Raw genomic sequence first — 13,342 nt, forward strand, 5'->3', positions numbered from 1 at the left:
TATGTAGTGCTGCTGTAACAGAAATACCACAAGTGGGTGGCTTTTGCAAACACAAATTTATTTTCTCACAGTTTTGGAGGCTAGAAGTCCAAATTCAGGACACCAGCTCTAGGGGAGGCCTTTCTCTCTCTCGTTTCTGGGGAAAAATCTTTGACTCAGTTTCTCTTCCTTGGTTCTTCTGTAATCTCCAAGTGGCTTCAATTTTTCACTATTTGTGCTTCCTTGTTTCTGTGCCTAATCTGCTTTTTTTTAATCTCAAAAGTGATTGGTTTCAAACACAAGTTACACTGATATGGTATCATTAGCATAACAAAGAAAACCATATTCCCAAATGGGTTAGGATTTATAAATTTTGGGGTGACAAAATTCAATTCCTAACATTGGCATATATAGAAATCAAACGAAATGCCATTGGCAGATTTAGGGCAGAGGGCAACGTCTTAAAAGGCTAAATCAGCCATCAATTGATTCTTTTGAGGTAGATTTTTCTTCGTATGTTAATATTTCTTACCAGAGATTCTAATGTGTAAGCATAAATAAATCTAACAATTACATACACAGTTTAAATTTCAAAATTATACTTTGGGTTAAAATGAGTATCACTGAATTATAACACTGGAAGTTTAGCTTTAAATCCTTAATTTCTCTTAATATAACATCCATAATAAAATGTAAGTAGGCATTGTTCAACTGTACAAATATGTACTAAGCCCATACATATGTACAGAAATTATACAGATGACTAAAACACATTCCCAATTTCAAGTATGGACAACAGACATCAAAACAATTGTTAGTTCCAGTACAGTTGATTCTGACTCATAGTGACACCATACGTGCAGAGTAGAACTACTCCTTAGGGTTTCAAGGCAGTGCCCTTTTGGAAGAAGATCGCTAGACCTGTCTTTTCAGGCCCTTCTGAGTGGGTTTGAGCTGCTAACCTTTCTGCTGATATTTGACTGCATAACTTTTAGCACCACTTCCATGTCATATCTTAAAGCTTGTTGTTACCAATAACTCTATCCCGTGTAAAATCAAGATTCCCAACTCTGAATAAACTTCTACCTTTCCAGCTCCTATAGGACTCCTACTGCAACAACACTTTAACCCATCTTGGAGCTTTGATTCATTGATTCAGCCACCTTCTCCCTGTTTATCAACTCTTCCATTTAAAATGCCACATTCTACTGTTTTAATCAGGTCTTTGAATACATGTTCAATACCCTAATTCTGACCTGTTCCTTTTAAGTCAAGGAACCCTGGTGGTGGTGTGCTTGGCTCAGTTAGCTTGGCTACTAACTGAAAGATCAGCAGTTTTAACCCAGTAGCCACTCCTTGGGAGAAAGATGTGGCAGTCTACTGTAAATATTTACAGCTTTGAAAACCCTATGGGACAGTTCTCTTTATTTTGTATTTTCTAAATACTAATTGTTATTTGCTTGTATTTGTTCTATTATGCAATCCATTTTCTGAATTGTTTACATCAACTACTTTATATTTTATACTCAGCATTTCTACTTGCCTTTTCTTGATTTCCGTTTTCTTTCTTTTCCTATTTTATATTTGCCATATTTTCTAACTCCCTTCTTGTGTCTTGAAGTTAATTAACGTGTATATTTTGGTGGTGGTTGCACTGCCTTGGTTTTGTCTAGTATAATTCCTTCGACAGTGATCATTCATTCTTCTATAAGAGATTGTGCACATTTTACATGTGTTCAATTTATCTAAGAGCTCATATTTCTTCAGTATTATCATCTGTCTTGCCGGAGATAATGTAGTTGGAGGAGGGCCTGACAAGTATGGAGATAGAATATGCCCTGATTTGGAGAATCACTTTTGATACAGTAGGTTTTTGATCATTCTATTTTTTGCTCTTCCAGTAGACAATCCTACTCTTCACAGATCTTTTCTTTACCTACATACTTGTTATGGATTAAATTGTTTCCCCCCAAAATGTGTTTTAAATCCTAACCCATACACCTATCTTTTGAAGTGTAAACAAGCAAAGACGTTACTTTGAAGACTAAGGTGACCTAAGCCGTGGTATTTTCAATTGCTTATATGCATGTAAGCTGGACAATGAATAAGGAAACCCAAAGAATTGACACATTTAAATTATGGTGTTAGCAAAGAATATTGAATGTACCATGGACTGCCAGGAGAACGAAAAAATTTGTCTTGGAAGAAGTACAGCCAGAATGCTTCTTAGAAGCGAGGCTGGAGAGACTTCATCTCACTTACTTTTGACATGTTATCAGGAGGGACCAGTCTGTAGAGAAGGACCTTCTGCTTGGTAAAGCAGAGGGTCAACGAAAAGAGGAAGACCCTCAACAAGATGGATTGACACAGTGGCTGCAACAATGGTCTCAAACATAGCAACGGCTTTGAGAATGGTACAGGACTGGGCAGCATTTTGTTATGTTGTACATAGGATCATTGTGAGTCAGAACCAATTCAATGGCCCCTAACAACAACAATAACATACCTGTGTTTATAACCCCATTTGGGAGTAGTTTTCTTTTTTCTGTTATGTTAATGAGAAAGTACTAATACAGGGTGTGCCTTAAGTCGACCTCTTTTGAGATATAAAAGAGATTAAACAAGCAAGTGAACAAGCAGAGATGAGGGGAGATACATGCCAAACCATGTGAAGATCTCTAAGGAACCAAACAACAAGGACCTTCTCCCAGAGCCAACAGAGAAAGAAAGCCTTCCCCTAGAGCTGTTGCCCTGAATTTGGACTTCTAGCCTCCTAAACAGTGAGAAAATAAATTTCTGTTTGTTAAAGCCACTCACTTGTGGTATTTTTGTTATAGCAGCAGTAGATAACTAAGACAATAACCCATGTTCATTTCTATGAGCTTTAATTTCATGCTCAAATCCTCTGGTGCCTGGGAGGGCATTCAAAGGGCAGAGGAATGTGGTAACCTGTCTTTCTGTACATGCTATTTACTTCTGTTCATCTCAGCTGGGTTCAGTTGCAGCCATAATGTGTATCTGCACAGTTGGGTCGCTGATGGCTATGTTGCCATTTTTCTTTGATTCAGTACTGATGGAGCAGACATTTTTTCAGAGCAATGTGAGTTGAGTGAGAAAAAAATTCTGAAGCTCTCTATCTGTGTTTCCTTAGATTGCGTCCCCCTGGATAATACCACCGGAAGTTCCCAATAGGTCACAATGCCTTCATTCTCTCAAGGGTTTCTCTGGGTTTTAGTGCCAGTTTTCATCTTCATGAGCCATACGTCTCCATCTTATTTTTGTATTTTCACCTAATTGGTTTTATGGAAGGGAGTCAACATCACATGCTAGTTTACCAGCTTGTCAGAGCAGTTTGTTGGTGGATTGACTCACTGACATGGCAAGAATAGAAGCCAGATGGAAGATAGTGAGAAGTGAACATTAGGTATGAAACGGAACGTCAAATAAACATGACCAATGAAGTCTAACTGTAGAGAAAAAGTGGGAAATAAGGCAGCTACTGGAGAGATCATAAGAGTGTGTGCAAATATTTGTTAAAATAAAGGGATTCCATCATGGTTAAATGGTGAGAAGAAAGAATAAATAGAAAGGATAGGTTGAAGACAGAGTGGCAAAATAGACAAAAATCATGGCATTTAGCACAGATGATTAGATTTGCATTGCAGAAAGTTTGCTTCTGTCATTCAAATAGAATGGAAAGAAATTCTGTTTTAGACATAATTGAGCTGATTGATGGAAGATCTGAAACTCAAAGAGACTTTAAAAAGAAATGAATTTCCTGTATTTTCTCTGAAATATGTCAGGTATTGTGCTAGCAGTGAAGAAAGATGTATGGGGGTGGCAATGAATTGTGGTTTGAGTGGTGTGGTGAAGCATTGAGATACTTATTTCATGGATTATATAGGGAGAAAGCCTGGTGTCTCAGTGGTTAAGAGCTCGGCTGCTAACCAAAAGGTTGGCAGTTCAAATGCCCAGCCGCTCCTTGGAATCCCCGTGGAGGCAGTTCTACTCTGCCCTGTAGGGTTGCTATAAGTCGGAACCAACTCCATGGCAGTGGGTTTGGTTTGGTTTGGTTTGGTTTATTCCCAGTCCAGAGGTAAATAAGGTCATAAAAAATTTTTCTGTGTTGGGTTAGGATACAACGTAATTTTTTAAAACATGAATATAAAATGGTGTCGGTTCAGAAACTTGAAAAAATTTGTTTTGCTATCTGCCCTGAGGTAAGGGTAGAGAGCAGTGGCACTGTTGGAACAAGGGCTGTAGCTCAATAAAATAAAGAGTACTCTTTACTACAATTCATCCTTCTTAAAAGCAAATATGTTTTAAATGCTTTATGATTAAAAAACTACAAGATGATTTTACTATTCTCGTGGTGACATGACATCCGAAGAGTTTTTCAAGTCAAACTCTTGTTAGTTCAATTGACTTGAAAGAATACATACTTTGTGATTTGTATATTGCATGGCTTAATCTAATTTGAAAAATTCCTGTAGCCAGAAGAAGCTAAATAAAGTGAACTTCCTTTTTTTTTTTTCCATTAATTTGTATAAATCTGTGATGAAATAGCCATAAGATACTCTGTCCTAACATTTGTCCTTTAAGTTTCAGGAAAACAACAATAACAACACAAAACAACAACAATAACAGCACATTTTCTTCACACAATTATATTTTATTGTGTTTAAAAGGTCCAGTTAAACCTGTTGCATTATAAATATTCAGATAGTAGTTTGGGCATTAATTTATTAATATTGAGTTTATTTCTGAGACTTCCTTATATGAAGACTACTGCCAATGAGGCATAATATCCTGATTTTAAGAAAGTTTCAAAATCACAGGAATACTCCTGAAGGAATCTGTTTTCTGCCCTTTAATACAAACTAGAAACATTTCAATTATGCTTCTTTTTTAATTCCTTAAAATGATAACGTGCACTCAGATACCTTGGGTTACCTTTCTTCTCCCCAAACCATAGAGTTTGTATATTTAAAAATAACATGTTGATATTTCTGCAAAATTGTGTATAAACTCTGATGCATTAATTTTGAATATACAGACATAAAACTAAATGTTAAAATTCTTTGAACCATAACGGTATCATTTTGTATTATCTATTAAACCATTTTCAATACACCATAATCACAAATTCTAATTCTTCAGCTTTTTCTTGGAACCCTAAGGTGATCTGCTCTGTCAACTTTAGAATAATTTCACAGCATGGCCTTAAGGATAAAATTGAAGTGTGATTGGTAAATTGAAAATGCCTGCCTCTAAATGTGGAACTTTTCAGTTCTTCATCCAGAGATAACTAGGCTCAAAAATACATATTAAAATATGAAATGATAATTTATAAAAGCATCTTATAAGTGGGAACAAATACTCTCCTTTTAATTATAGAAAAGAAACATAACTATCATTTAACCTGTCTATGTATCAGTCTGATATTAGGGATATCAGACTGCATTGCTATGAGTCGGAATTGATTTGATGGCAACGGGTTTGGGTTTTTTTTTCTTTTTTAAATATCCATCTGAGGTCATTGGTGGTTCAACAATAGAATTCTCCCTTCCATGCCAGAGACTCATGTTCAATTCTCTATCGGTGTACCGCATGAGTAGCCTCCACTTGTCTGTCAGTGAGGGTTGTGTGTTACTATGATGTGGAGCTTCCAAACTAAGACGAACTAAGAAAAAAGGCCCAGTAATATACTTCCAGATAAAAGCCAATGAAAGCCCTATGAATCACAACGGTCTAAGCTGCAACAGATCATGGGGATGGTGCAGGGCCAGGAAGCATTTTGTTCTCTTGTGCATGGGATCACCATGACTCCAGGCCAACTTGATGGCAGCTAACAACAACAATAATATATCAGTGTGTTCCTCAGAAATCCTCAAGAAGGCAGAGACTGTCCTCCATTCTGTCCCTCATGTTAGCACATGTCTGCCATATGGCAGCCTCACCCAATAAATGTGTTGTGTGAAGGAGTGAAAATTGAGCTACATAATCTTCTGGGGTCTTCTGTTGATTAAACTTAAATGGATAACACATTAAAAAGTATGTTTTACCACTGCTTGCTTTGTGTTCTGTTTCTAGATCTAAACCATAACCAATTTACTCCTATTCCAAAGTACCTAGCTTTTAATGTTTTGTCTATCGATTATATAATTCTTTGTTTAGTCCTCTACCTCTATGGCTTACTCCCTTCATTCCCTAAAGACTTTAGTTCCTGCATCACTGACCTTCTAATACTACTCTGATTATAACAACTCTGATTTTTCCAGTACACTTGCCTGGCAGTTCTTGACTTTCTGTCTTCCAGTGGGTGTCTTTCACTCTCTCAGTCACTTAAGACATGGTAATATCCTACTCCTAGTTATTATCGAAATGACAATATCTCCATAATCTCAATTTTAATGATCCTACTCTCCAGTGGAGCCCTGGTGGGAGAATGGTTAAGCGTTTGTCTGCTAACCAAAAGGTTGGCAATTCGAATCCACCAGCTGCTCCTTGGAAACCCTATGGGGAAGTTCTACTCTGTCCTACAGGGTCACTCTGAGTTGGAATTGACTTGATGACAATGGATCTTTTGTTTTTGTTTTTGTTTTACTCTCCAGTAGTGTCTCCTTTCTTTGCAGCTTAATCCCTGTAGTACCTCAATTCTAACAATCCTTTGACCCCATCAAGATGCATAAACTCTCTCTACTCCCCTTTGGAAACCCTGGGGCATAGTGATTAAGGGTTACAGCTGCTAAGCAAAAGGTCAGCAGTTTGAATTCCCCAGCTGCTCCTTGGAAATTCCAGGGGGCAGTTTTGCTCTGTCCAATAAGGTTGCTATGGGTCGGAATCAACTCTACATCAATGAATTTCATTTTGGTTTGGTTACTTCCTTATGTCCTCAGCTCTCAACCATAAGAGCAAAGACACTTTCTTATGATCACTCAAACTATAATCATACTTTTGGATACACAATAGTTTTGATCCTCTCACTTTACCATAACTTGCAAACCCCACTTAAATCCACTTTCTTGCTACTCTGTGCCTGAATATAAACATGGTAGGGAAAAAAATAACTGTGTTGATTGGTCTAACTTTAAAATCATGATTACTAACGTCCAGAGGGCTTTAAAAAGTATCTTCCACCTGCCTCTAGATTCACCCACAAACTTTCTAAACCTTTTTTTAGGTGATCAAGGCACATAGACCATATCAAGAGATTTTCCTTCAAAAAAAAAAAATTTTTTTTTTTTTTCTAGCTTCTATTTGGATTTCGCCCAGGGGAAGGAGGAGAATGAGGTAAAATAATTTATTCTCTTGGCTTTCTCCATTATCATAAGCCATCTTTGTCTTTTTGCCTAACGTTCACTGATCCCTTTAAGACATTCAACTCAATATAACTCATTTCTTATTTTCTAGTTACTTCCACTTCCCCGTCTCTTGCAGACAAGCAGTGGCTGTCTGGCTCGCTGACTGCATTCACCGTTATAGTTTTCGTACACCTACACCTTTGCCAGAGATCTCTTTTTGAATCAGTTCTTCTTGACCTACATATTATTTTGAGTATGCCACCTGTAACAGAAAAAGTATTCTTAATGTTGTTTGGTAACCATACTTGTGTCTTACTCTCCTAGGCAATTAAAAAAAAATTAGTTCTTACCTTTTCTAACCTTCTCAGATTATCATCAGTTCCTTTTCTAGCCCCATTCTTGGTTCATGACCTTATTTCCTACTTCTCTGGAGGAAAAACAAGCCATCTCAGTAGAATGTCCATTATCTCCCATCTCCACATCTACCTAATATTCCTGAATCCATACATTTATACTTGTATACTCCTGTCAAGGCTCATTTGAAGCTATCGACATGGTATCGGTGAAGCTGGATGAAGTGAGCACAATCAGCTTTCACCAGCCATGACAATGGGCTACAGCATATCACTCTATAGGCAGGGATTTTGTATGTATTTATATCTCAATGCTTAGTTCCTAAAACAGTGCCCAGCAAACAGTAGGTGATTAATTAATATTTCCTGAATAGCATGAAAATAGTCACTATAATTACTTGGTCAATAAATACTTTCTGAATACGGCTGAGTAATCATATGATATGCGTAGGTATTCATTTGGGCGTGTACCTTCATTTACATATTTTAAACAAGGAATTATTTAAAAATACTTTGATGCTTTAAAATTCTCAAATTATTTTTTTGAATGGAAACAAACTTCACTTTTCAAGATCCATTTATTTGCTTTGCCATCTGGAGTACATCTAAGAACAATTGAATATTTTTCTCTACTTTGATATATTAACATTTTCACTAAATAGTGACATTAAAAGACAAAACAAATGCTTACCACTGATTTATACTGATATATTACTATGAGCTAAAATGGGAACCAGGTTCTGTGCAATATGGTTAACTGTATACTATCTGGGTTCAGAGCAGAAGCTGAAGAAGAGTAAAATAACGCAGAGTGGAGTATTTATATAGTGGGACATAAAGACATTCAATTGGCCTGCGAATATTTTGTTATAAACATTTATTTATTTACTTATTTGAAATATTTCCTGGTTCTTAAGCACCTTGCTGATAATTTTCTTTCAAAACAAAATGGAGTGATAAACACAGGCAGAGGAAATTCATGAAGGTAGGAAATCCCTGGATTTTAGATTAAGGTATTTCCCTCACATTTCATGAATTCTGTAGACTATAATCTCCCTTTTTAAAGTTCACTTTTCAGTGCTTCTGGTAGTGGAGATAGCCTTCAAGCTGAAAATCAGCCCGCGCTGTCAGAGGAGGATGTATTTTCTTCATTTGCTTAATAAAACTTCTTATATTTACTTTTTCTGCATCTTTGGATGTGGGGAACAGAGAATTGAATATTTAATGAAAACACATGGGATAAAAATAGATAAATTATACAAGTATAGGATACTGTCAGTACTTTGGCAGCTGTGCCTCTGTATGTGTGGGGGGTGGACATGATATATTCTACGCGGTGCAACGTATAGTTCATATGGGTTTAAGGTGGGAAAAATAGACTCCTCATCTAAAGAGTATGTAAAGGTGATACACAGCCAAAAGAAAACTCGTGAGTGTAGTTTGATAAGTTTATTTCCTTGAATAATAAAAGTATTCCACAAACCAAAGAAGACACTACTATGTTTTTTGAAATGAAACATGTATATTTATATTAAACAAACACTGTATTTTTTTTTAAACTCCTGGGCTTAATAAGCATATTTATTGGAATCTACAGCTATTTTGATTTATCACCTCATAGATTAGATTTAATCTTAGCAACAAAATAAAATACTTTGTTTTAAATGTTACTATTTTGTCTCAGTCTTTTTTTAATTTCAAAAATATCTGAAATGGAGAAGAAGAGAAGCACAGAAAAAGACTGGTGTAGAAATGACTGAATTTATTAAACAAAAATACTGTAATCACATATTACATTAGAAAATATTAAAACTTGAAAGAAAATAAATATATACTAGATAAAGCTAATATTTGCTGTCAGGTATAAGACGTGAGAAAAATCTTATGATACTGAATTGAACCATCCATAAAACTATATAGCAGTTCTTGACTACTAAGGTTGATTGTGCAATTTTATCTTTTGAATAATACCTTCCAGTTAATATGTATTTTTAAAAAAAAATCAAATTATAAGCCTTTGTCTATTGGCCGTTACTGTAATGAATACTTATTAATTTAATAATAAAATTAAGAAAAATTTCATTATTTCACGTGTCAACAGGGATCACACCGAAAAAGTCAAAATTTTCCTTTTTGCAGAAACAAAGGAGAAAATATTTGAGCACTCGAGAGAATCCTGTCTATAGCTACAAGGAAATGAAATCAAAAGCAAGAGTTGTAAGAATAGGTGACAGCATAAATCTGTTCAGGGCAGAAGAAACAATAAATGACCATTTATGAAAATATTTAACAACCTTAAACCAAAAAACTCATTGCCGATGAATCGATTCTGACTCATAGAGAACCTATAGGACAGAGTAGATCTGCCCCATAGGGTTTCCAGAGAGTGGCTGGTGGGTTTGAACTGCTGACCTTTTTGGTTAGCAGCTGAGCTCTTAACCACTGTATCATCAGGTTATTACAGAAATACAAAATAAAAACTTGAAGGTGCAATGTATTGTTAATTAAACAGGGAAGTTATTTTTTACAATTTGAGGAGAGTGACACACCTATTCCTGCAATTGCTTGTTATTTTTCACTGCCATTGAGTTGGCTCATGGAAACCCTATGTGTGCAAAGTAGAACTGCTCCATAGGACTTCCAAGGCTGTGGCCTTTTGGAAGTAGACTCCCAGGACTGTCTTCTGAGGAGCCTCTGGGTGGGTCCAGCGTTTTAGCTAGTAGTCAAGCACTTAAATATTTGCTCCACCCAGGAACACTTTCTAGACAGCTAATTAGCAATACCTTTTATCTTCAATTACTGGCAAATGACATTTACTAAGAAAAAAAATGTGAACATGGGTCAATACTGCCATCTTAATGGAGCAGGGATAATCTTGAAAGGTTTCCTGAAAAAGTGGGTTCAAGCACCTTCTGGTTTAGCTCAATATGACCATATTCAATTTTTATGAAGATTGAACTTTTATGAAGATGAACTGCATTATAGTGATATTACTCAACTGCTGTATGAGTTATTTGTAAATATGATGCTTGAAAAGATAGTGACAACCAGATGTATTCTGTATCTTAACCAAATTCCAAACACAGAAAAGAAGTTACTAATTAGGGTTTTTTTAAAATTAGGCACATTAAAACCCAATCAGTGCCGTTATTTGTAAAGAAATAAAGGTGATGGAAAGTGTGCTGCTTTTAATAAAAATCATAAAAATTCCATTGGCCTTACCATGGGGTGTGTTAAAATTATTTGGTTTTTGCTAACATGAAAGACAAACCTTATCTTTCAAGTAGCTGGGTTTCATGTACCTCCTACTATGCTGTGAACACTACAGGTCCTTTGAAGTGCTCACTCTTCACCATGGAGAAGTAAGTCATTAGTGTTTGTGAGGGAGAGAGATGAAAAAATGTCAGGGGAGAAAGTATTAGGAAGTACATTTTTTATTTATTAAAATATTGAACCAGAAAATTTAAATTTCATGAGATATTACAAGTTCCTAAGATACAGAGTATTAGAAAAACACCATTTATTTCAGTAGTCTTACTTTTATTTGAAAGCTACCAACATTTTCTTTTCAGTGTAAGAATTTTGCATGCTGCTCTATTTTCTGCAGGATCTGGCTGTATGGGTAGATAGGATTTAACAGGATATAAATGAAATGTTAGTGGAAACAACAATCTCAGAAAACTTTATCAAAAATTTGTGCTAGTTGCTTGGACATGCTACATTTCACAGTAACATAACACTTAAAACAGGACCAACCACAAAACTCACACTCAAGAAAACTAGAAACCTAATTTCTAGGGCTGTCATAACAAAATATCAAAGAATGGGTGGCTTTAAAGAAAAGAAATATATTGCACAAGTCTGGAAGCTGGTGGTCCAAACTCAGTGCATTGATAGGGCTATATACTCTCTGTCTGCTCTAGGGAAAGATCCTTCTTTGCCTCTTCCAGGTTCTGATAATCTGGGTGTTTCTTGTCCTTCTTTGGCATTTAGATATATCTTCACATGGCATCTGTATTTTCCCCATGTGACTTTGTCTCCATGTCTATTTTCCCCCTTTATAAGACACCACTGAGAAGAAGGGATTAGGACTCACCCTACTTCTATATGACCTCCTTAACTGAACTGATAACATTTCCAAAGAAAGACATTATTTCCTAACAAGATCACATTTACAGTGATTAGAACTTCAACATATCTTTTTGCGGGACACAATGCAGTACATAATACCTAGTGTTTTAGGCTGGGTTCCTTAGAGAAGCAAAACCAGTAAAGTGTATACAAATATATAGACAGAGATTTATATCAGGGAAATGGCTCACACAGTTGTAGAGGCTGAAATATCCCAAGTCTGTGGGTCAGGATAGAGGTTTCTCCTAATTCCTGTAGCCACAGGGGCTGGTGAACCCAAGATCGGCAGGTCAGAGAGCAAGGCTCTTGCTCACAACTGTGAAGATCAACGAATCCCAAGAAAAACAAAAATAATAAAAAGAGACCAAAGATTTGAATAGACATTTCACCAAAAAATACTACAATAAACACTTTTCAAAAGAACACACACGGATGAAAATATGCAAATAAAAGGTGTATAACATCTTTAGTCATTAAGAAAATGCAATGAAAATCATAATGAGACATCACTATAAAACTAAAAAAACCTGTTGCTGTCGGGTCAATTCCAACTTATAGTGACTCTATAGGACAGAGTAGAACTGCCCCATAGAGTTTTCATGGAGCACCTGGTGAATTTGAACTGCCAACCTTTTGGTTAGCAGCCATGGCACTTAACAACTACACCACCAGGGTTTTCCACTATAAAACTATAAACTGTTAAATTTGATAAAATTTAAAAAGAGTGTCCATAGAAGTGTTGGCTAGATTATAGATCAACTGGAGCTTGCATATACTCTTAAGGGAAATTTAAAATGGTACAAACACTTTAGAAAACATTTTGGCAATTTCCTAAAAAGTTAAATGTACTCCTACAGTAAAATCAGTCATTCCATTGACTTAAGTATTGAACTAAGAGAAATGAACACACATATTCATGTCAAGATTTATGATATGGTTCTTCAGGATTTGTAGTCTGTCACATGCTGGAAATGAAAGCCTCTCCCTAGATTTTTTCCACAAAATCTAAGCCATACACTGTTGATGAAATACTGCTTTCTAAAATCAAAACAGGTCTCTAAGTGGCACAAATGGTTTGTGCTCCATTGCTATCCTGAAGGTTGGCAGTTCAAATCTGTCCAGCAGCACAGCAGAAGATAAACCTGGAGGGTCTTCTTTGGTTACAATTACAGTCAAGAAAACCATCTAGAGCTGTGTACTCTGTAACGCATGAAATCACTATGAGTCGAAATCTACTCTAAGGAAACGAATAACAACAAAACCAAAATATAAGAATACAGTGACACCCGTGAAATCTCCCCAGTTCTGGCTACTGTATTTTTGAAATCCTTGTTTATTTTTTCAATGACAGCTTATTAACATTTGCATCCCTTTGGAAATCACCACTATATAAATTTTCAGTGTATAACTATTGTATTCGTTGAAAATTACTAAACAGAACAGAGATAAGGAGAAATCCCTTGAAATGTCACCAGATACTGCCCTTACTTGATGCTGGAATCTTCAGAATGTTTGTTGCAACGTGCCTAACACACTATTGCCGTGTCTTTTATGGTAATTATCAATATTCTTGTT

The sequence above is a fragment of the Loxodonta africana genome, chromosome 1, assembly GCF_030014295.1.
Source record: "Loxodonta africana isolate mLoxAfr1 chromosome 1, mLoxAfr1.hap2, whole genome shotgun sequence".
NCBI classification, from domain to species: Eukaryota; Metazoa; Chordata; class Mammalia; order Proboscidea; family Elephantidae; genus Loxodonta; species Loxodonta africana.